This window comes from Callionymus lyra, chromosome 9 (assembly GCF_982586985.1).
Source record: "Callionymus lyra chromosome 9, fCalLyr1.hap1.1, whole genome shotgun sequence".
Classification (NCBI taxonomy): Eukaryota; Metazoa; Chordata; class Actinopteri; order Syngnathiformes; family Callionymidae; genus Callionymus; species Callionymus lyra.
In genome coordinates, this window is record NC_141826.1 from 5,005,132 (window position 1) to 5,028,519 (window position 23,388).

Genomic DNA, 23,388 nt, shown 5'->3' on the forward strand with positions numbered 1-23,388 from the left:
GATTTAGAAGACCAAAGAAAATAATTAAAATCAAAGTATTCATTTTGATTTTGATCAAAGCTTTTGAGTTTTTCCTTTAAATCAGTGAGAAATGATGAACAAGAGAACAGACTTTCCTAGAAGCTGTGTACTGATAAATCAGAGACAAATAATCAACGCGTTTTAGCCGTTAAGTCAAAGGGAATTTGGAAATACGAAACTATCGTGATGTGTAGTGAAGTTTAGAAACATAATCAATAACCATAGAGTAAACCATGATTTAGATGTTGTTGGAGGATGATCATGTGCATTTACTGTATATCTTATTCAAAGAAGAAAACTGCCGTATCCTCTTGTACCTGTGTTCAGTCCTGATACATGAGTGAAGGCGTCAAATTAAAATATTTGTATCAACGCTAAACTAAAATGATTGACAGAAACTTGCCTAATTTAAAAAATCTTTGTGTATTATTTATTTATTTATTATTTTGGATAAAAAAATATCTTTGTAAAAAAACAGTTAGGCTTTTACTATTTGCAACCACTTCCTTTGTCCACCTTGTTTCCAGAGATTTACTAGAGTCTTGACGTACGTCATCTCATCTCATCACCTTCTGGAGCTGCTTAATCCATCTGAACCATGAGGAAGTTCACAGGCCTAATCTTTTCCAACGTACAACATAGTTTATCGATTGGCTGCTTTGTTTACACATTCCTTTTTCCTGTTGTTGACTTTTAGGATTTGTTTTTTTTCTCTGCTTTTTTTGTACATTTTAAGCCATGCAAAGACTCTATCTTTTACTTTTGGATTCTGTATTTCTGGATATGTCACTTTGAAATTTGTATTTTTTTTTCAGCTGCCTTCTTGTTATCTAGTTCAACTTCTTGGTTTCCCATCCATTTTAACATTCCTGTAACGTACCATGTTGTGTTTATGTTCAAATATTGTATTAGAAGATAATATGTACTCACATGTAGTGTATGTTGGGGTCTTTGTTACATCATTATCACATGTTTTTATTTAGTTTAACATCTTTGCACTAACAAAAATTGTTTTGTAAAATGAAACTACTTCCTGTCAGCAGTTACGTGTACCCAGCAAACATGACAGATCAAGTTCGGGGGAAGGCGGTCTAATTATCAGTGTAGTTTTTCTCCTAACAAGTCAAACTAATGACTCCCTGAATAAATAAGGCAGCAGAAAGTGCCACACGCTCCTAAAGTTCAGCACACAAAGCATTTTGCAAAACATGAGTCGAGCCAGCGCCGGCCAGAATGCTGAAATAGCATCTCTCCTCCCAGCCTTTGTTCGGTAATTATATTTCCACCGGGCTGCTGTACATATCAGCTTGTATCTGGCTGTCAGTGACCTCGGTAAATAACAGTAATAAAGAGTGCACTTGTCGCCACTGGTGTGTCCCTCCAAGACAATCTACCTGTCAACGAGTGGCCCTGCCCACCCTCCGTCGCACCCCTCTATCCTCATCTTGTTGTTGGCTATTTGCCGAAGCCCAGATCACACGGCTGGCAGCCACAGGGAGTGGTTTCACTGGTGGAGATCAGCGGCGGCTCACTCTAGCTCAGCCCACACCTCCAACAATACCCGCCTCTGACAGCTTTGCATAATTCATCTCCTCCAGTCGCTCCCTCCCTTTCCTCCTTGACGCCGCTCTCCCCCTCTCCTCTTTCAGTTTTCCTTTAGTTCTATTTTTTTATTTTTCTGTGTGCCTCCTGGCGCCTGCAGAAGGAGATCAGGAGAAGCGGGGCAGTCTTCCATCAGATGCTGCCTGTTCCCCCCCAACCCGACATCAGTGATTTGGAGACACAGAAGTGTTTGTCTGTAACACATTGCCCAGACTTGGTGAATGCACGATGCCATGTGAACCAGATTGTGTTCCTGCTTCATCGAGGCTCAATGCTTCTTGTACATCACAGAATATACCAAAAATAAACTCAAGAGAGAAAATAGGCTTAGACAATCTGCATGGACCCGTTAGAAAAGCTCTATAGTTGAGAATATTAAAGTTTATTTCATGAGTTTTTGGGTTGAAGATTTCGATAAGTTTGAAATAATAACTATCAAAGAACCTTCAGCTAAATATACACACTAGACAACTGATTTAAAAGAAAAATAAACTCAAAGCCCAACACCCTTTCTTCAGTATCTCATCCAAAGCCCCGCCTACACAGCAGCACAATTTGCTAACTGTTTCTCATTGCAGTGAGACAGCCCAGAGAGGAAGACAGTGAACAGATACAGTACTTGTGTGTCTGCTCCACAAGTGAATATGTTTCTACTAATTTATTCCAACCAGGGTGACACAGGGATTTAAAGCAAAATAGTAAAATGGGACAAGCACAACTATAAAATGACAACAGCAGTTACAATGTTCGCTACAATACTGTAAACGTTGTTAGGATCTGTTTTTTTTATTATTGCAAGGTAGACGTATTTTTTAATATATTTCTGCTAGGCACTTTGGATCTATGAAAATAAACTTAAATTCTAATTGTTTTAAGTTTTTTTGTGACGGAAACAACAAATTACTATTTCTTTCTCAATACACTTACATACAGACTGTGGGAGCAGTCACCTTTGACCCCCTCTGAATGACAATTTGGCAGCTCAGTAGAGTAAACGCCGAAACAGGCTCCTCTCCATGCACTGCAGAACGTAACCATTTTTGTTCCTCTGTCATTAGATGTTACAACAGAACTCGCATTTTACTTTTTTTAAGTTTGTATGGACGGATGTGTTATTACTGCTGGGCAAAATAATTTATCCTCCGGGGATCAGTAAAGTTTCCGTCTATCTATCTGAAATGATCGGTCAAGAACAGGATTTACAACCACTTAACCAGAATGATTTCCACTCTCTAACCTTTTTAACCACACCCACTCAGCTGTGTTTTTAATTTATATTTCAACTTTAGTGGATAAAAATACACCATACAAATGTTGTTTTGATCACTTCAAAGTTCAAGTTCAGCGAAATTCAGTTTGAAAAGTCTTCTGAACAACTTCTGTCTCTTGGCTGCAGAAAATGTAACCGTTTCAGATTTTGTCTTTGAAGATTAGGATCACAGCTAAATGGTCCGTGACATGATTTTCAACCGAGAAATCACTAGAATGACACATTGTGTTTGTTTTCTGTGTTTATAAAAACAATCGATAAAACGGTGTTTCCATATACTACCATAAATTGCATTGGGATGCAGACAATCATCAATGTTTGTCCAAAGTAGGTCAAACCCTGGCGTCTTGAACAATCAGAGCTAAGCACAGTGAAGCAGAGGGAGTTGTGAGCAATATTTGGGAAGATCTGTGGATAGTTCTTGAAGAAACGATTGGGTGATGAAGAAGAGTGAGTTGATACAAACGAAGGACTGTTGCCCCAGTTATTTAAACCGTAACATTGACTTGTTGCAGAGGAGACTGAGATGACAACAATACAAACTCTCTTGACCAGTGCCAAAAATCCAAGCAATATGCAACATGTTGGTTCACAGATTAGAAAGACTTATATATATAAATCACTGAAAATGTCTTGAACAAGACAAATATACTGATGTTTTTTGTCATTGACACTTAATTATTAGATTGTATTGCTTTTAAATACCATTTATTATATTTGAATTAATTCTAACTGCATGTCTTTGTGTGAGTAAAATAACAAACTAAACCCAACAGTAAGAAAATATGTTCCTGATGTAAATCCAGTATTTTTGCCAAACCAATCAATTTTCTGATTAATCTGAAGCAATATCTACCGTTCAATATATCTATCACTATCTATCTTTTGGACGAGAAGATTTTTGGCACCTTCACATATATCATAACCAAAAGATCCCATAACACTCCAGGTTTATGTTTTCTTTAGTCGTAAAAAAAAAAGTATGTGTCAGTACTTCAAATTCTTCCATTTTAGTTTTTTACTATTACATTTCTTTGGGACAGAAACGTACAATTCTGTTTATAAGTATTAAAGAGAATTAAACGTCATATATTTTATTTTTGTATCCAGTTATGTTTTGAGAGTCATGAACAACCACCTGATGAGATGGCACTTTTAGACCGTTTAGAACAAGAGTCGACCAGTTAAACAAATATTTTTAAATACAATTCTTGTTTGAAACATTCAAAAATTGGTATTTAATGTTAAATGCATGTTAACACCATAATAGCCAAGGTTTTTTTGGTTTCAAGAAGTTGAGTATAGCAATAATTCAAATGGCCTGTTTAGATTGTCAAAACCAACTTTTGTAATCTTTTACACCTCAAAACAAGATTTTTAAAAAGTGCGACAAAAACCATGTGTCCTACCTTTCACATTCAATCCCTCCTGCAGGTTGATGCTTAGTGGAGGGTGAGCTGACTCTACTCTCTGCAAAAATGATGAAATCTGTCTCGCCACTAAATCTCTTGTCTCACGTCTATGATGTAGAATATTCACAAGCAGGGTAAAGTGATGCAAATCGCTGATACAGCCTCTTCAGATTATTCCACGTACGCCAAGCTCAAAGCGACATCCCTCATCGTTATGCCACACTTAGAAGACAAACAAATCGGAAAAACAATCACCCAAAGAGAGAAGGAAAAAAAAGAGCTGTAGTATTTTTTTATTTAACTGGTCAATGTCTCGTCCGTACATTTTTAGTGCTTGTCTGTGCAAATTAAATAATAAAAAATAGGGCATCTGCCAGCACAGGAATACGGCATAATAAGCTGAGCAAAGATGTTTACAAATCCTCCAAATAACCCTTCACCAGTGGCACTGTGACTTATTTATTCATAGAATCTTTAGCGAGGAGAACTGCATGCACAGCCAAATTCATACTCAAAGTGTAATTGTTGTGTGTGGACAATCAGAATACAAAGAAGGCAGGATTTTATAATGTTGCACCGGCAGTATCTGCCCGCATCTCAAATGGTAATAGCAGGTTATTCAGTGCATTCTTCTATACAGACTCCAGCATTTATCTTCATCCAAGTGCCGGACTTATCAAAAACCACAACAGACAGTCTTAATGCAGTGACACGCAGGGTGTGTTTTGTCTAAATTGCTATCACCATGGTGATATTTCACACAAAATATCCGGGGAGTTGCGATGCCCTGACTGTATATTTGCTTATTAAAGAATTTTGGCCAGACGTTGTCAGCACATTATCATCCGTTGCTAATGAATGGAGTCAGCAGAGGGTTGGGAAAAAAAAACAACCAGGTAACAGTGTTGTGCACAAAACCATGATAATAATGAAGTGTGCGTTGTGTCAACGTTGCGTGAGTGTCTAGAACAAGAGAAGTGGGCCCCTTTAACAATATATATAATAACAAAAGGGTGAAAACAAAGCACTACAGCAAGCTCTCCAGCTTCAATAGACTGCACTTTTTTTATTTTGTGGGTGAGGGAACGTTGTTGCCACAGCAGAATAATCACAATTTGATAAATTGCTGCTTCTTTCTTTAAAAAGAAAATCAACAGAAATACTGTTTAAAATAGCATAAATGTAATCTCATAAGCACCTTCTCAGGTTTCCTCAGCTTTTTCAGGTATTTCCGAGAAAGGAATTTCCTCAGGCAGTCTCTCTTGCATTTTGACCATGAATTTTTCAATATCGCCTGGCAGTCCCTCACTTCTAAACATCTAATTATTAAACTAGTTAACCTGTTCTATACTAGGACCTCATCCAATCACATTTGTGATGCCTGCGTGAAGGTATTGAGATTCATGAGGAGCTGTGTGAGGATTGTCGGTCCAAAATTAAATTGTGTTATATAAAAGTTTGCTTCCAACTTATACAAGTGTTGTAGTGAAGTTATCCATCGATTGCACCACCAAGAAAAAATATCTACAAATATTTCTTCTGTACAAGATGAATGTCAGTTTGGTGATGGTACCATATATTCTGCTCATGTCCAAAACTAACCTCCTTCTGTTTCAAGGTATTTTTTAACTCGCTGTGTTGCCTAGAACCAGCATCTTGTACCAGATGGATTCAAGGTCATCATGGGTTGTTCTAATGATACTAAAAAGCTTCCTAAAGCATTCCAGCAGGTCCTGGCCTCTTGGTCTGGTTGTGGCTAAAAGAGTCAGTTGGCAGAAATGGAAGTCAGTTTCTCCTCCATCATATAAGATCTGGATGAATGTCATGGCTTCTTCCCTTCATTTGGAGGAGATCAGATTTTCTCTTTCCTTTGAAAAAAATATCACAAGGTCTTGGATGCTTTTGTCGAGTTCATGTTATGCGTGGAAGATGGATATTGTGAGCTTTGCCTTATTCCTAGACATCAAGGACTTACTGACCCCGTGTCAGACTTTCCAATTCTCTGAACATTTTATCTCCAGGTTTTTTTTTTACTATTTTTACTATCTTCCGTGACTTTTTTTTAAGTTGTTTGTACTTTCCTCCTACAAAATCTGCAACTTATAACTTTTATTAATTAACCTTTAAAATGCAACAACATTTGTCTTTTTTTAATGAGCATTTCTATTAACTTTGTTGTATTTATGTAATGTTTATTTAAAAAATATAAGTATCCAGCTAACAATTGTCAAATATATTTGTCCATAAAATGTTATTATTTTACCTATTTAAAAGTATTAAAATAAGTATTAATTACAAGTTTAAATAAGAATTGTTCATACGGACTACTGTAATGATTGTTAAACCCCCACATATTCATTTTTTAAAGGTTGTACTAACATGCTAAAATTCATGTAAGCCTGTTTAGTCATGCTAAGCAATGTGCAAATCAATTTGTCAAGCCAGCACACAATGATTATTTTTTCTTAAGGTGCAACATTTTCCATTTGCTTGAATTAGTACTTCACTGCAATGATTATGAATTAGGGCTGTGTATTGTTTTATGTAGGGAAGAAAATATATTTATTAACCAAGTGCTATATAATAAATCAAGCCATAGCACATAGAAATTAAATCTTCCGTTAACTTGAAAAACTTGACAGTGTGGAACTCGACAGTGTAACTAGACGGTTTCATTGATGTTTTATTGAATAACGTTACTCCAAAAAGTATTGATACTCAAATGGTGTATCTGGATACTAAACTAATTTGCCCTTGTATTGCTACAAAGGTGCACGTTCCTGCAACATTTACTCTGCAACAGATGTCCCGATAAAATGAAAACTGGCCTTCATGACATATTCTGAGGGTAAGTAAGGCTTTAGATTATCATTTACTTAACTTTATTTAACTGATAACTATGGTTCGCCATTGATACTGCAGCAGACATCTGTAAGGAACAAGTATTTCATTACATTGGTCCCTATTGTGAATGTCAGTTTGGTGATGGTACTCTTGCCCATATATTCTGCTCATGTCCAAAGACTGACCTCCCTCTGTATAAATGTATTTTTCACTCGCTGTGTTGCCTAGAACCAGCATCTTGTACCAGATGGATTCAAGGTCATCATGGGTTGTTCTAATGATACTAAAAAGCTTCCTAAAGCATTCCAGCAGGTCCTGGCCTCTTGGTCTGGTTGTGGCTAAGAGAGTCAGTTTCTCCTCCATCATATAAGATCTGGATGAATGTCATGGCTTCTTCCCTTCATTTGGAGGAGATCAGATTTTCTCTTTCCTGCAGTTTGAAAAAAAAAATCACAAGGTCTTAGATGCTTTTGTCGAGTTCATGTTATGCGTGGAAGATGGATATTGTGATCTTTGCCTTTGAACCAATTCTCTGAACATTTTATTTCCTGTACTCTTTTTACTAACTTCTGTACTACTTTTTTTCAGGTTGTTGGTATTCCTTTTTCTTACAAAATCTGTAAAACAAGCACACTAAATATCTAAATATTACATTTACTAATTAACTTTTAAAATGCAACAACATTTTTCTAACTACGGCCAGAACGCCTGAAAAAGTGTTTAAAACAAGAGAAAAATGTTAATGCCTGTTTGAGAAAAGTGTATAAAAGTTTGTGGTAAGGGGTTTTGCGGGCTTAACAAAATGTATAATAATTGTACAAAAACAGCTGATTACTTCGCAGATTTCGTCTAATGCTGGTCATTTTTAGAACGTATCCCCCACGATAAACAAGGGACCACTCTATACAGTATTATACAGTAACAATACTTTATTTTCAAAAACCTTTCATACTGTTTCCTTTTTTTCATTTGATGAATATATAATAATTTAAATAAATTTAATAAAACAATCAAAAAGGGAATTGGATAGTGAACATTTTCCTGTGTAGCAATATCAGCTGATTCTATTGAATTATAGTGTCTGGAGTAAAACCTAGAGAAGGAACAGAATGTATTATTTTTTATGTCCTTATGCTGTTTATTAATGTTTTTTTGTTTGTGGACATATTAGCTGGTATCAGTATCTGAATAATTGTGTCACTCAACACTACATTAAATTAATCTAAATCACCACAAATTAAAAAGTTGACACCACTTTTCATAATAATGTCTGAGAAAATAAATTAAAGCTGTCAAAACAATTCTGGAATCAATATAATAATCCACTGTTAGCTTTTCTAATTATTGTAAAAAGCGGCAATCACGAGGCAGACGTCTGCGGCTGTTATTGCAATGAAGCCCATCAGCTGCCGACTGGCGGAGTGGCTGGAAATCATTACTCACTGAATTTGAAATGCTGGCTGGAGACAAACCAGGTTAGTGGATGAAATTCTAATGTGCAGAGGTGTTCCAATGTTGCTGTCGATACCTTCCCACACGGCTGCACAGAAAATCGCTTTTTTTAACACCACGAAAAATACAGAAACATTCCAAATATATTTTTAATTCAAATATTGTGAATCTACTTTTGAATGAAACCTTCCCATTATTATTTAGAGGGTCAATTTCTAGTAGGTATTATTTTACGAGATGGATTTTGAATTGAAAATTACAACCCGACCTTGAGTTGATAGACATTTTATCATCCAATTGTTTGACTTATGTTTTTACAGTCTTCTACATGTGATTAATATTTGTGCAGTAATAACATGTAATAAATTGGTTGTAATCTGGGAGTCAAGGGAATTTCAGGTAATGGAGTAAAATCTGTTCCAGGAAAAGCCTCTCATATATGACAGGTTTACGCTCTGTTATGTTGTCTGGAGAGAAAAAAAATGTTCCTCAACGTGAAAATATGAAAGAAAGTTTGACGGCTGCTCCTGCTGTTCCGAGCACATCAAAGGAAATCTCTAAACTCACTTCAGTGATGAGAAATTAGGAATAGAATTTCCAAGAAGAACAATCTCTCCTACTTAACAGAGAATAATGAATCCGGTGTATTTTCTCTTTGGGGCTTATAGTGACACAGACTATATAACACAACTGGAGGGTTTTTATTCTCTTGTTGTCAGCGTTTTAAGAAGTATGTAGGTCATGGCGGCGCACTATCAGAATACTGAGTGACTGCAGGACTTATTAAAGAAACATCAATCTGGAAAATTCAGAGACATCACACTGGTTCCTCCACTTCCACGGGGGGAAACTTTCTCAAGTTGCCCCTGAAGCCCGCGACGATCCATCGGAGACCGCTGACCTGTATAGCGTGGCGCTGGCGTTTATTTTGGTGCTCCTCTTCACCCTGCTGACAATACACCGACAGCATGATCCCATCATCTCCCTCCATCACACGCCAGACCCGTCGCCTTCGCTACACCAGAGGTTGCATGAACTGAATTTTTTAGGCCGTCCAGTGGCTCAGTTGACAAGCGGAGCTGACGCCCAGCATCCCACTGGGCTGTCCAGGGACCACAAAGGACCAGCCCTGAGACCCTTGGCAGTCTGAGGCTATTCTGGGAAATCTCCTACGGGGATAGGATTAGAGTTGAAGTTTCTTTCCTGCATCTTTAGCAAGTTCAGGCGCCACGGCTAAAGAATTTCCTGACAAGTGGACATCTCATAGAGATGATTTATTTATAAAGGAGGGGAAAAAAAACAAAAACACATTTGACTTGTTGATGTTACTGCTTTTTTTTTACACATTAAAATGTCTTCCTGTCTAACTTTTGACATTCTAGCATTAGGTTGGGGATTTGGCACCACTTCGATTTGGGATGCAAGTGCAGGAGGTGCTTCGATTTTTGTAGCATTTTCTTCTGTTTTTAATGACCGATTGTCTCGCTAGAGGTTTTCTGGGATGTTTTCAGGAAAGTGTTTCTAAAGATCCCTGAAGGGCTGCTCTAATTTGTGGGGCTGGACCAGAAAAGCAAGAGGATGGGAGCACGACTACAGAACAACACGTGTTATGGGTCTTCATCAGTGTGACTGTTGTACATTGTAGCGTGATGTCAGCAGTAGATCCACCTGACTGAACATGACCAACTCACATGCGCTTCGACTACTGCAGCAACCATGTACCTCAAAAGTATTTAACGCTGTTCACAAATCCATCGATTGTTGACATAAACGCTGGGAGCTCTTCAGCAAGGCATGTGAAACAATTTCGATAGTTTTCGAAGGATCTATTCCAAGTACTTGGAGATGAAGTTTATCAATAAAGTTTATCCGACAACATTAGTGAATGTCTGATGAAGCTTCATGAAACTAGATGGTGGTCTCTGCACTATTTTTCCTTGTTTTAAACAAACTTTTTAATGATGGCGCCACCTACTGACCTCTAAACAACATGGCACTTCTTCATGAAGCCAATCACTACTAAATAATAGTTAACATGATTTATAGAGATGTTAACATAAGAAAAAATGTGATTCACTTCCATGACTTTGGTTTAAAATGTTTAAGTGACATGTCATGAGGTTGCGCGGTTTTCTTTTGTACGCCATCTTCTCACTCATCCTGTGAACTGAAATGAAGTGAGAAAAGATCGTGTGACTTTCTAACACGTTCCTGGTGCCGGGTTGTTACCCTGCCTGCCACTTTTTACACATGTTGCGACGAGAGAATCTGCGAGAAGCTTTATTTTTAAATGTCTTTTAAAGAAACTCAATAATAACGTGGTGTAGTTACTGAGACATTGATTTATTAGATTGAGCCGAACATCTGTTCAGAACCTTCAGTTAAGTGGCGTGATCAACACATTCATAACTGCACTTGCACAGAACTTTCAAAACAAAATCATTTTCTTTTTAACTTCACTTTTTCTTTTTTTTTAAATTTAACAGTGAAGGAAGTAATTTCATCAAATTCACCAGCAAACTTCAACTAACCTGCTGACATTAGTAATGGCCTGATGAAGCTTCATGAAGCAGTGTCATTTGTTAACAGGTCAGTAGGTGAGGTCAGGTACTACGACAATACTACAATTATATCCTTGTTCCTACAGTGTCGTAATAAATCATATCATTGCTCCTATATTACCTCATTTTTGCCAATACCCCCTAGTATACCTTTAACTCTAAATACTAACTGCTCCCAAGTCTTTGGAAAATAACATTTTTTTTACATGTATTTTTGATTCCTTTTTTAAAATATGGATTTGGATATTGGATTTTAAATGGATTTTGGAAGGAAAAGTACTTAGAAAACGAAAGTATTTACCCTGCAGCAAAAGTAGAGAGACTCCGACTGCTCTGATTTAGCTCATTCCCCACCATTAGACATCATTGTATCTTAAAATTCACATAAAATACAGAGATTTTTCTTTAACCAACAGAAGGATTTCACCCTATCTTTTAGTGTTCCTCAGCCAGGGCGCAGCATTAAAAAGCAGCAGTTGATTTCACATTAGGAGAATATTAGGAGAAAGTGCTCAATAAATGTACCAAAGTGCCTGTTCTCCCTTAGCCGGCGCTTACTTTAGCCAGACGCTTCATTTTCGACACAGACGTTTTGTCAATATAAAATTATAGTTGTTTTTGCATTATTACTTTCAGCTCCAACATAAGCCAGTAATATTGAGAGTTGACTGAAAAAAAAGACACCTAGAAACCACTTTGATTTTTTTTTTTTCTAAGCACAGAGAGCACAATGCATTTCCATTATGTTCTTTGATTGACGGGGGAAAAAAAGCACATTGTTGCTCTTCGGTGCCGGGCTCTGCCTGGCAGCACGAGCAGAGCGAGAGTCGGACTCACTCTCTCCACTTGGTCTTGACCTAGAGAGTGCACCGGACCACGCTGAGCCATAAATGTTAATGTGTAGGTTACAGGCGTGTAAAGCAGAATGCTCCCCGAGCTGGAGACGTACAGCATCCTGTGGCTAATATAGCAAAGGTGCTGCCTTTCATTCCTGCCTCCACCAGCTGAATCACAAAAAATTCCCGAGGCTTCCGACTGCTGAATTCAATTCTCTATTCAGTTTTATATGTAGCACCAGGTGAAAGAAACCAATTACCTTTATATTTACAGGCTATTTGTATTGATTAAATCTAAGTGACATTTCCCTCAATAAACAATAATGTGAGAATGATTGTGAATATAATTTATTAAGAGTTGTAGACATTTAAATCTAAAAAGATATATCTAATTTTAAAGTCAAAGAGGTTGAGACTTAACTAGCGAAGCCGATGCAGAATTATCTTACATTAATATTCTTCATGGACATTTAGTTAATATACCTGCAAAAAAAAGAAACCAAACATAAATATAGGTATTTACTGTAAATGTTTCATGTAAAATGGAAGCACACTTCTTTTCCTTCTCAGAAATAAACAACGTTTATTTATAATTGTCTATTGTATTCTGAAGATAAAGGCAGAAGAGATCCTCTGATTTAGCGGATAATTGGGACCAATTTGTGTTTCTGGCCGAGGAGAGCGTAATTGTTCCATTCCATGTAAGCAAAAGAAAAGAATGGATCCCGAATTGAATAATTCTATTTCATTTCAAGAGACTTAATCAAATGAAATGCTATTTCTAGTTAATTCTGGACGAAAAAAAAAAAATGTCAACTAATTATTCAAATAAATATTTCGTAATGATGTAACTATTCATATTATATTATTTTCAATAATCATTTGTGTGTCTGTTAAATTAGAACAAATAATATTAATTGAAGGACAATTCAAAAGGTTTCTTTAGTTGAGAAACTTTTCTCTAATTCAAACCTCATGTTTTTATTATTCTCCCTCAAGAACATGTTCGTTCACAAAAGAACTGTCGGATTCAGTTGAGATTTTCTTAAGATAAAACAATCTTATTTTTCTGTGTGAAAAGAGGGAGGCTCGTGACAACCACGGTTCCCTCGTCCATCCAAGCCCACACATCCATATCAGCACAGACATGTGTGCAGGTACCGTATGTTTGCAATGAGATGCAGAAATCTATTTATGTGTTGCACAGGAGGTTATACAGTGAGACTGGAGATGAAGCTGTTCCCTGGAGAGAGCCACCTCCCTCTGCTCCAATCAAACTGCACTGACAGCCACCACATTACACTCTGCACATATTCCACACAATATCGACAGGAAAAAAACACACTCAAAGATCAATCTCAATTCACTTAAAATCTCCACTTGGGCACTTATGAGATGTTGTATAAGCATTTTGCTAGTAAATATGACAAAGATTACCACTTAAGGTGGTACTTTTTCTTTTTTTTTCAAAACATCAGACTGTAATTTGTTTTAATAAAATAGGTCTTAATGTATAACTCTCATTGCGGAATTGTGTTGCTCTTGCTTTAAAGAATATTTCAAAAGCTACAATAACATCTCCAGAAGAAATATATGCAATAAAACAGCAAGTATCGTCATCACTCAGTGGAAGCTAATGTTGTTTCAGAAGCACATCTGAAGTCAAGGAGATGAAAGCTTTACATATGCAACGTACAACAAAAGACTGTTATTATACCTGATTACAGACGAACAATCGAGTTCTGTAGTTTCATATTTTTATCTCCAGATGAGTCAACTTTCTGAGGTTTTCAAATGCACCAACCTAGTTCGAGGAGGATAACCAATGAGTCCCCCTTCTTCCAGTTGTTTTGTAGAAATATGAAGCTTTGTTATTGATGATGGTCTTGGATCAATTATACCTAGTGATGATTTGTTTTGAACAACTGTTCTAATGAAGCATCACATCATTTTTAAACTGATGGCGCCACCTACTGACCTCTTAACAACATGACACTGATTCGTGAAGGTTCATCAGACCATCTCTACTTTTGACCAAAAATGTGATGATGTTTGTGCAGCTTGTCGTGTCAAACTGTTGCACTTTGACATTTAGAATAAAAATTGTCATGTATTGATGAGACGAGAGATGCATAAGAGAACTATGACACAAAAGATAATTTCTCCTTTGCTGATGTGAGTCAGGAATGTTGGGTTTTAACATTAGATGCCCTTTAAAACCTTGAGCTTGAGTATTTCCACTTTACGTTAAGCTTTTATAAAACTCCACCAAGCTAGTGATGAGTTGAATATAAAACTTCATGACGTCTTCTAGAAAGCCTTTTAATGTCATGTTTTTTTTTTTAATAATAAGACCTTCATAGACAGTTGGAAGTTAGAATCACTGCAATCACATCCCAGTCGAAAACTTAAAGATTTTTTGCTAACTCTTATCCAGAACTTGTGTGTTTATGTGTGAGTGTGTGTGTGTGTGTGTGTGTGTGTGTGTGTGTGTGTGTGTGTGTGTGTGTGTGTGTGTGTGTGTGTGTGTGTGTGTGTGTGTGTGTGTGTGTGTGTGTGTGTGTGTGTGTGTGTTCTAAACAAAGGGAAATAGTGCAGAGACCGCCATCTAGTGGACTCTGAAAATAATGACACTGCTTCATGAAGCTTCATCAGACCATCACTACTACACACTGTCTCTATTTAGTGGGAATTCTCTCTGAGAAAAAGAAAGGATCTGCATTTTAAATTAATGATCTAGAAAATTGGGGGATAAAGTCTTATAAAATAAAAAATGAAACACTGCAGCAACAGACACCAAAATAAAAATAAAGTTAAAGAATTCCTTCTGAACATTCAGCACATGGTTTTTATTAATATATGTATCTGATCAGCAGTACCACCACCGGCGTGCAGTGTTTTCTTAAACCAACATTCGGCCACATCAGTAGTTTATATGATATGATCCAACCAAGTAAGAGCATCCTGACTGACTCCAGAGTGAGTCACAGAGCTGAGAAACTAGGTCACAACTTGGCTTATTTGTAGAATGTGTGCTCAGCTTCTCATGTCTGACGATCATTTGGCCATTTAAAAGAAGTTGGGGGATGAAAGATTTCACTGAAGTTGTGCAGAAGAATACTTACTCGTTGCCAAAATGTTGCTGAAAGTCACCCCGATTAAGGGAAAGAGGGAGGATTGCGTGTTCTTGAAATGTGCTTAGAGTAGGTTATTTGGTGACAGCACTTGATGCATTACCGCCGAGCTCTTTAACTATGTTGTGGAGCAGCCCCGGAAAAAACAGACACAGTCTGGATGCGAGCTGTATTTAGGGAATACATCTGGGTGAGGTGGTAAACTTTCCTGTCTTAATCTCTGTGGAAACAAAGAGGGATTGTCTTGAATTAAACTGCAAGTGCCCCTCCGGTTTAAGAACGTCTCTATTTGTATATATTCTTGCTGCCAATTAACCCATGGAGACCTTTAAATGCAATTTGCGTCCATATTCACATACCGCCCACTCATCTAAATTCCTCATGAAGTATTCATTGCGGTGTGATGGAGTGCATATCAAATATCAAATAAAAGCAGAACTTGACCTTTACCGGATTAATATACGGTAAATTATTGCAGGAGAAGATATTGTACATTTACATTAGGGTGATTTGCAAGCATTATTATCTTTCAGACACTGAAGGAACGTCTTTGTCGATGGTTGACATTGTTGATTCATCCTGACTCGAAGCGTTTATCATCAGAGGTTATATAATATTCGTACTAGTGTCCAGTTAAGAGGTATATCGTAGTCTAGTGTAGTTTACGCTGTCAAAACTCTGGATGCATTTTCTTATAGTTAAATGAATAATAAAATTAATAAATGAATCTGTGTATGTTCAGTAGTGACGGTCTGATGAAGCTTCATGAAACAGTGTCATGTTGTTTAGAGGTCAGTAGGTGGCGCCATCTGTTACAAAATGATGTGATGTTTCATTAGAACAGTTGTTCAAAAGCAAAAGAGTGCAGATACTCTGCAAACTATAAAAGGACTTTTTTTAAATATTTGGCTCTGATCTACTGATTCAGAAAAAAATTGGCACTGTATCACTCTGAACAATTTAAAAGAAAACTCTCTCTATAATATCCTGTTAAAGTGTTTGTCACTCAAAACTTGAGCTACTGTGGCTACTTTCTGTTTCTGTGTAAAACTGGATGTACAGTGACAGGACAGGAAGTTTACTTTTGGGCATTCAAGGAAAGAATAAGTAAGTAAGTAAGTAAGTAAATAAGTAAGGGTTATTTGTAAAGCGCCTTTCTAGACCAGGGTCACAAAGAGCTTGAACAATCAAAAACAATACCTGAAATTATTACTCATCATCATCTGAAAGGAGTTTAAAATTATTTTTTTTATTTATATGTCATATAAATATAGTTTTCTACCCGCCGAGGAATATTCACTTGCTCTAGGCATCTTGCCAGTTTTGTTTATGGCTGTATCAGACTTCGAGGTTGCTATGGCTGCTGCTCCCTGGACTAGTTGAGATGTAATTGTGAGAATAAAAAAGATGGATTGTCTGTTTTCGATGACTTTCTTTTATTTAAACAAACCTGCACCATACAAATTTTGGTGTGATTAATCTTTTCCATTCAGACCCAGTAATCCATTAAAATAAAATAACGTAAGAAAGTTTCACATGTGGTACTAGTGGTTCATCCAATACATTCTATTTTTTAATATTATAGTTATATGATTATATTCAGCAGAGCGCCAGTGGAAGAAGGTATGTTGACTGATAAGGGTCGTCTCATTTAACCCTTGTTTCATCTCAGGGTCAAGGTGACCCGAAGGCCCGAAAACAAATGTTTTTGTCGCATCCCTTGTGTTGTTTCTGGGACAAGGTGAACAACCTCCCTGGCTTCCAGAAATACTTATGCAGTGGTGAAGGTCCATCGGTTCACTATGAGCATGAAGGCTAACCATGCCGCCAAGTCTTAAAACACCAGCTAACAAAAATAAATAAAACAATGCACGCAAATCTTTGGTAAAGGGATGAAAGTATGTTTTCTAACATAAAAATAATCATTTAAACATGGAGCCTGAAAAGAATAAAACTATTTTGGAAAGTAGGCAAACCACAGATATCGTAGTATTGCTTTAGGCTTTGTTGCTCTGAAATCTAAAACACTCTTTTGACAACTATCTCTGCGCTGGTATTTGCAGTGGCAGGGAAGAGGATCAGCACCTCTATTTCTAAGCTCTTCCCGAAAATATTGATGTACTTATGGAGTTATATAGCGATGGAGCTGGTTGGCAATGAGTTCAGAAACTCTTCATTCTTTGATGCAATTTGGTTGATGACACCAGTTATGCTAGTACATTTTCAAGAAGTTAGCAGAGTTTTTTTCATCAGATTAAAAGTGGTCGTCATGAAGAAGTAAAAGCAAACGTGTGAACACAGATCAAACAACATTTGGGTTCTTTCATGGGAATCCTAAATGGTAATGAATCGTGTAGCTCCTTAAAGCTTTTGAGAGTTTTTTTTTTTTAATTTCCCTACGAGCCTGAAGCTGACATTGCACTGTCATGTTTGGGCATAAAAGGCGATGATAGACTGACGGCGAAGAAGCCAGTTGAAGGGAGAAGCAGCAGACAATAGCCGGGGACGCGCATGGTTTAATAGTAACAGATTAGGGGGCAGCAATTATGTAAAGTAAATATGACATGGAACCGATCCGTCAGGCTCCGGGAACTGTGGCGGGTTTGTCAGACTGCATTAACCTTCACGTGTTTGCTCTGATGTGTTGGAACAGGCCACCGACATGCTGCTTGCTATATCAAATGCTATAATTCATAAGGTCATCTGCTGAGCCTCCGTCGGCATCCCCCCAAAAAAAACCAATAAGCAGAAACACAAATGCGTGGGTCTATGCTCCCCCAGAGTGATATTTTAACACAGGTAGACGAGTTATCTTGATTAGCCTTTAACAATCTATAAAACTGTTTGGGGCCGCAATTCACGCTGACATCGTCCCTAAAGGACGCATTTCTCATCACACAGAATATTAAACTCTCCGCAGGAATAATGAAAGGGGAAATTACTTAAGGATGAGAACATGGCAGGGCCGTGTTGTGCAAACACTTCTCCGTGCATCTCGGAATTAATTGGATTATGTTAAGCTCAAATAGCCGAAGAAAAAAAAAAGGAGAATTTTTTGCTCTGGGCTACAAGCGAAATGATGGACATCTGCTTTGATGAGAGGGATCAACAGGCACTGGAGTTTGAAGGCGTTAAAAAGCAAAAGTGCTTCAAAAAGAGAAGGGAAGGCTGAATGTGTTTTGCAATCAAAAGAGCTGGACACTGTGCTAATATAAATACCACAACAAATAAAACCGTTTCTTTTTTTGTGCAGTAGTCGAATTAAAAAAAGGACTCATTTGAATTCAGGGACATTCGACTATTTAAATACGTTTTATTAGGATGTGGACATAAATGTTCTAGTGATTCATTATGTATGAAACTTAAGCATTAAACTGTTAATTTTTTCAGTGCTATCAGGATAAAAAAAAGGAGAGATTCATTATGATCTGTAATTAAATTATCAAATTAATCAATGTTTTAATCTCCCCTAAAAATGCCGAGATAACCTACGTGTTTTTCATTCAAAATTCATTATAATGGACGATCAAAAGATAAAGTGATGAATTGTTTTCAACTTCAACAGATGCCGTTCTAGTCATTTCTATTCTTGTGTATCTGAGCCCCAAGTGTTGCCTGCAACCTTTAGTTTTCACCAGCAGGACTGGATATTGCTGTGTTCTTTTGACTAAATCATTAGAAAATGGATAATAACACATTGTTATAAAATGAAAAAAGTAAATTAAACCATTCACCAGAACCCATCAATGTCGACAATTCAAACACGAGAACACCAACACATAGATTTTTTATTGATTTATTGATATTCATAATCAAATTAATTAAATAAGATTTAAGCACTTTGTTTCAATTGTCACTATCAATTTGATAATTTCACATTAATTAATTTTAAACAAAACCTAATCATTTTTGGAGCATCTTGATGAACCTATAAAACTAGTGTATTATAGGTTCAGCAAGAGTATTTTCTTTAATCAGCTCTTCTATATAACCTGTCTGTTACTGTCTCATTACATAATACTACTCTAATAGGAGATGAGAAAATGTCAGCAAGACAAATTCCCTGGCAACGTGTTGTTAAAAACCAACAGTCAACGTCAATTTAACCGTTCGCTTCCCCATATTGTCAGTACTCCAGCGTTATGGGCGGCTGGAGCCAGTCCAAATTTCACCCGCTGTGAGGCAGAAAAACGTTTTCCACAGGTCACTAGTAAACCACAAAAGAAATCGGAAAGACGACCAATCACACCTCAGGGCTATTTACAGTAAGTGAAGTCGACATGTAAAAATGTGAGTGTTGACATCAAAGAGAAGCTACACACGCTGAACAGCAGATCATGCTTTCATTTCCATTGCTTTTCTCCGGCTTTGACTTGTTAAAATGAGCAATTTTGAGGATTTTTTGGGGGGATATTTTTCTTCACTGTTTGAGCTTTTCTGTTTGCCTAGCTTTATGCAACAATAACCATCAAAAGAGCTGGTGACTTTTGAATATAAAAATATAAAATGTTACTTTTTAGGAGGGAGAGTTACTAAAGGTTTGTGTTTCAAAAATGCACTTATTTGAACAATTTATGAAGAAAATACTTTCATTTCATTTGATCTTTTACCGAATCCTGAATAATTTTGCATGCTTCAAATGAACCTACAGTTCTTTTTTTGAAACATAATGATTGTTGTCTGAAGGAGACATTGCATCAATGAAAGAAGATGAACACATTCTTCATCTTTATTTTGAAGGACATTCATTATCGAAGTACTTCATTCTTACATCAACACGAACCTTTAGCGGACTCATTGAACTACCCACCTTCACAAGCAGCATATACCAAAGCTGGGAACGATGAAAGGCAACGTGTACATTCGTGGAGGATCTTTAAGCCCATCATCTATGGCGCTAGACTCTATTTTAGTCAAGTGAATATGTGGTTGTGCAAGGGCACCGTGGAGAGGTTGGACATTGAGGGGTGGTGGAGGTGTGTGACACCAAGACACCGGTGTGTAGTTGCGTGCTCCCAGCGGAACTCATGTCTGTCAGCCTCTGGTGTGCGTAATAAAGCACTTGAACTGTCTCTGTGTCCCGGTGTGCTTGTGGCCTGGACAATTTACCTCTGTGAAAAAAGGTCATGGTGTAAACGGATAATTGGCTATTTTTTTAATGTCAATCCTGTTTTTAAAGGTGCTGTCTGAGCTCCTTCATTCTTGGTTTCGCTCCAAATAAAACCTTTCATTCATCGCTTTAATTATGCGTTTTTACAATCCAAGAAATAAATGTGGAAAGGTTTTTATTGGAGGTGTAATCTTTCGTAATTTTCTAAAGGTTTTGCTTGCTGTGCTCTTATTGACTAGTCCACACATATCTTTTCTCTAATAGTTAATGACTAACTTAACCATTCCTTATGATTATTAGGTGATTATTAACAAAGTGGTGCCATATTTTTCAAAAACACTCTTGTGAAAGCATGATACGAAAATGTATTACGATACTCAAGCGAAAGAACTATGAAGACTTCATTAAAATATTGTAAATATTGTACTCCAAAAAAAAAGGGAGAAAATTAACCAGAAATGTAAATGTGTATCCACCGGGTCACCTTGACCCAGAAATAATGGAAGGGTTTAGTGAAAATAATTTTATTTCAACTCAAGCAAATTTTCATTTTTATGTTATTTTAATTGTTCAAATTGAAGTCATCCAGACTCTCGGTCTAAACAGGCAACAATAAAAACGTCTGTGTGCCCACAGCTACAGCTACAGACTTACCATATTATTATCATTATTATTATTGTTTCCAATTAATTTCTCTATGGCTGAGGATGACCTATGTGTATTTTGACGTGTGCTTAAGTATGAAACATTTGTTTCATGTCAGACGTATTTAAAAACAGCATTAGTCTTGGTGTTGTTGCGAGACAAGAAGTATGGATTTTCACTTAATGACAAACCTACGCACCTCTAAAGATGAAATATTTAAGCTTAATAAAACACTCACAGGGCCATATTGCAGCCAGAACACAATTGTGATGTCTCATTGAACACAGGAAATACAAGCAATACACACTTTCTGCCGTGCTCCTGGTGAAATCATATCCCCCAATAACTGTCAGCGTAATGCTTTTCCACACTACTTTAAGGAAGACAGACGGTTTCTCTTCCACTTTGCAGCACTTTTGAATCCTAATGTGACCCATGACTGAGCCCGGGGCACACAATAATAACAGCATCTATCACTTTAAAACTATTTTACAGCGCACTACCTCCTAAAAAACCTGATTTTGTCGCGATAATTGAGCTAAATGTTGAGACACACTTTTGGAGATGCGGAGGGTTAACAAGCCCTTTAGCTGCCGTGTTTCAGAGCAGACGCCCTGAAGTGGCGGTGAAATGTATTACTTGACTATTTCAGTCCTTGTCAGAGCAGGAATATGAAACACAAAATGGCCCCAGCTGCAGCCGTCGTTCCTTCAGCAGCACTCAGGACAATAAAGCCATAAATCAATTTAGCCGGTCAGATATACTTGTCCTTCTGGCCTATATCATGTGGACGCAGATGTGTGTGTGTCGGTGTGTGTGTGTGATTGGTGTTGAAAAAGCAAGGTCTATGCATCAGTGAAATCAAATAATGGCTGAATTATGTGTTCCATGTATCATTTAGTATTCAATTTAAAAATGATAAAAGAAATGACTACTGGAGGACATTTGACCCAGGTGGAGAGGATTCTCCTTCACTCTGGTGTCGGGAACATCCCATGATAATGTGTATTATATAAAACAGACCCTATGACCCTCTTTTAAATCTGTCACTTCTGACTGCTAACAACTATTGAGATGTTTTTTTTCTTTTTCAAACATAACTGATTACCTTTAAAAAGAAAAGTACGTTGATATGTTTAAGTCTGTAATGTTCAATTAAATTGTGATTTCTTCCAACTAAGGCAGAGACAAAACAGGTTTCAAGAATGTTGGATTTTTATTATTTCCTGACCTCCGATGAAGATTTAGTCAAGGTAAGATAGGATCAAGGATGAAAATCAACTAAGGTATTGCATTTTTTTCTATTATGATGAACTGAAAAGAAGATATTTTTATTTTATTTTTTTCTATTGGAAGCTTCATTCAAACGGTCTCTGCTAAAGGGTTGGGTGAAATCAAATTCTAGCTTTTGTTCGCGATAAAAATGTATCACAAAACTTCTTTCGAAAATCTCTGCTCTGCTTCTTTTGAAAGACGCAGCTGCTGCTGGTGCATTCACCGACCTCGTGATTCTTACATTGTTCAGCCCTGGAAGTATTTAAGTAGTTACGAACAAAACTCAAACTCCTCCATCAAAAAAAAAACCATGACATGGAAAGTCAGAGAGTCAGGAGGTAAAACATCGACGTCAACAACCACCAACACAAATAAGAACTAAACAGTCAAGTAACGCACAACAAAAACTAAAAAGACAAAAACAAGAATTATGTGCTGTTTTTCCACATCTAATTATTCTTAAAAGTGTATTTTTAATGTATAAGCAAAAACACTAATTTAATGTATTTGTTATATTTTGATGGAGCTTCTAAGGAATTGCACTTTGAATACATTCAATTATACATTTATGTTTATAATTCAATATTTTAGAACAGTAAATCCGATCAAACAGTTTGAGAAAACGTGGGAGATTTACACCGCTGGTACGAACGGGATTAGCAAACATGGAAATACATGCTAGTGTCAATGAGATGACTCGTTCGTCTCATACAAGAGGATAATGTGACATTTACGAACCTACATCAGAGTCTTAGTGACAACATTTCTATAGCGTCATTCTGCGAATAAATTCAGATCCAATGAGGTTTTTTATATACATGTCAGTACTATGTGTGTGGGTGTGGGTGTGTGTGTGTGTGTGTGTGTACATGCTCATGCACTTGAATTATTAGTGTGGATTGAGACGGTTATCTCTGGAGGTGATTTACACCGCGGCGAAGCTTTCAAGCTTTTATAAAGTATTTTATGTGCAGATAAATTCAGCCACTGGAGCGTAGCCATCCCTTCCTGTCAGAATTTTGGGCTAAAGTCTTAAGAGGAGGATACTGGGGTGAGAAATAATGGAGAGCAAGAAGATTATTATTTTCCCTGAAATCATCACCCAAGTTGAAAAGGAGAGCCGACGACATTTTTAATTCAAGTGTTTCCACCTGTTTTGAATTATTAAACAGGAACTTTGTGCCTATAAATGTGGCTTATTTTTGGCTATTTTCCACTCTAGCCGA

The 23,388-nt window shown here is 37.0% G+C and overlaps 1 protein-coding gene and 1 long non-coding RNA gene across 5 annotated transcripts in view; one reads left to right on the forward strand and one right to left on the reverse strand.

The window, feature by feature from the left end:
* The window catches only part of LOC148071522 (uncharacterized), a 106,129-nt gene extending 94,208 nt beyond the window's left edge, over nucleotides 1-11,921 (forward strand). The window contains exon 2 of the long non-coding RNA XR_015712806.1: nucleotides 11,880-11,921. This is a non-coding gene — a long non-coding RNA (uncharacterized LOC148071522). The remainder of the gene's footprint in view (nucleotides 1-11,879) is intronic.
* Nucleotides 1-23,388, reverse strand: part of LOC148071521 (teneurin-3) — a 264,037-nt gene that overhangs the window by 239,261 nt on the left and 1,388 nt on the right. The window lies entirely within an intron of this gene.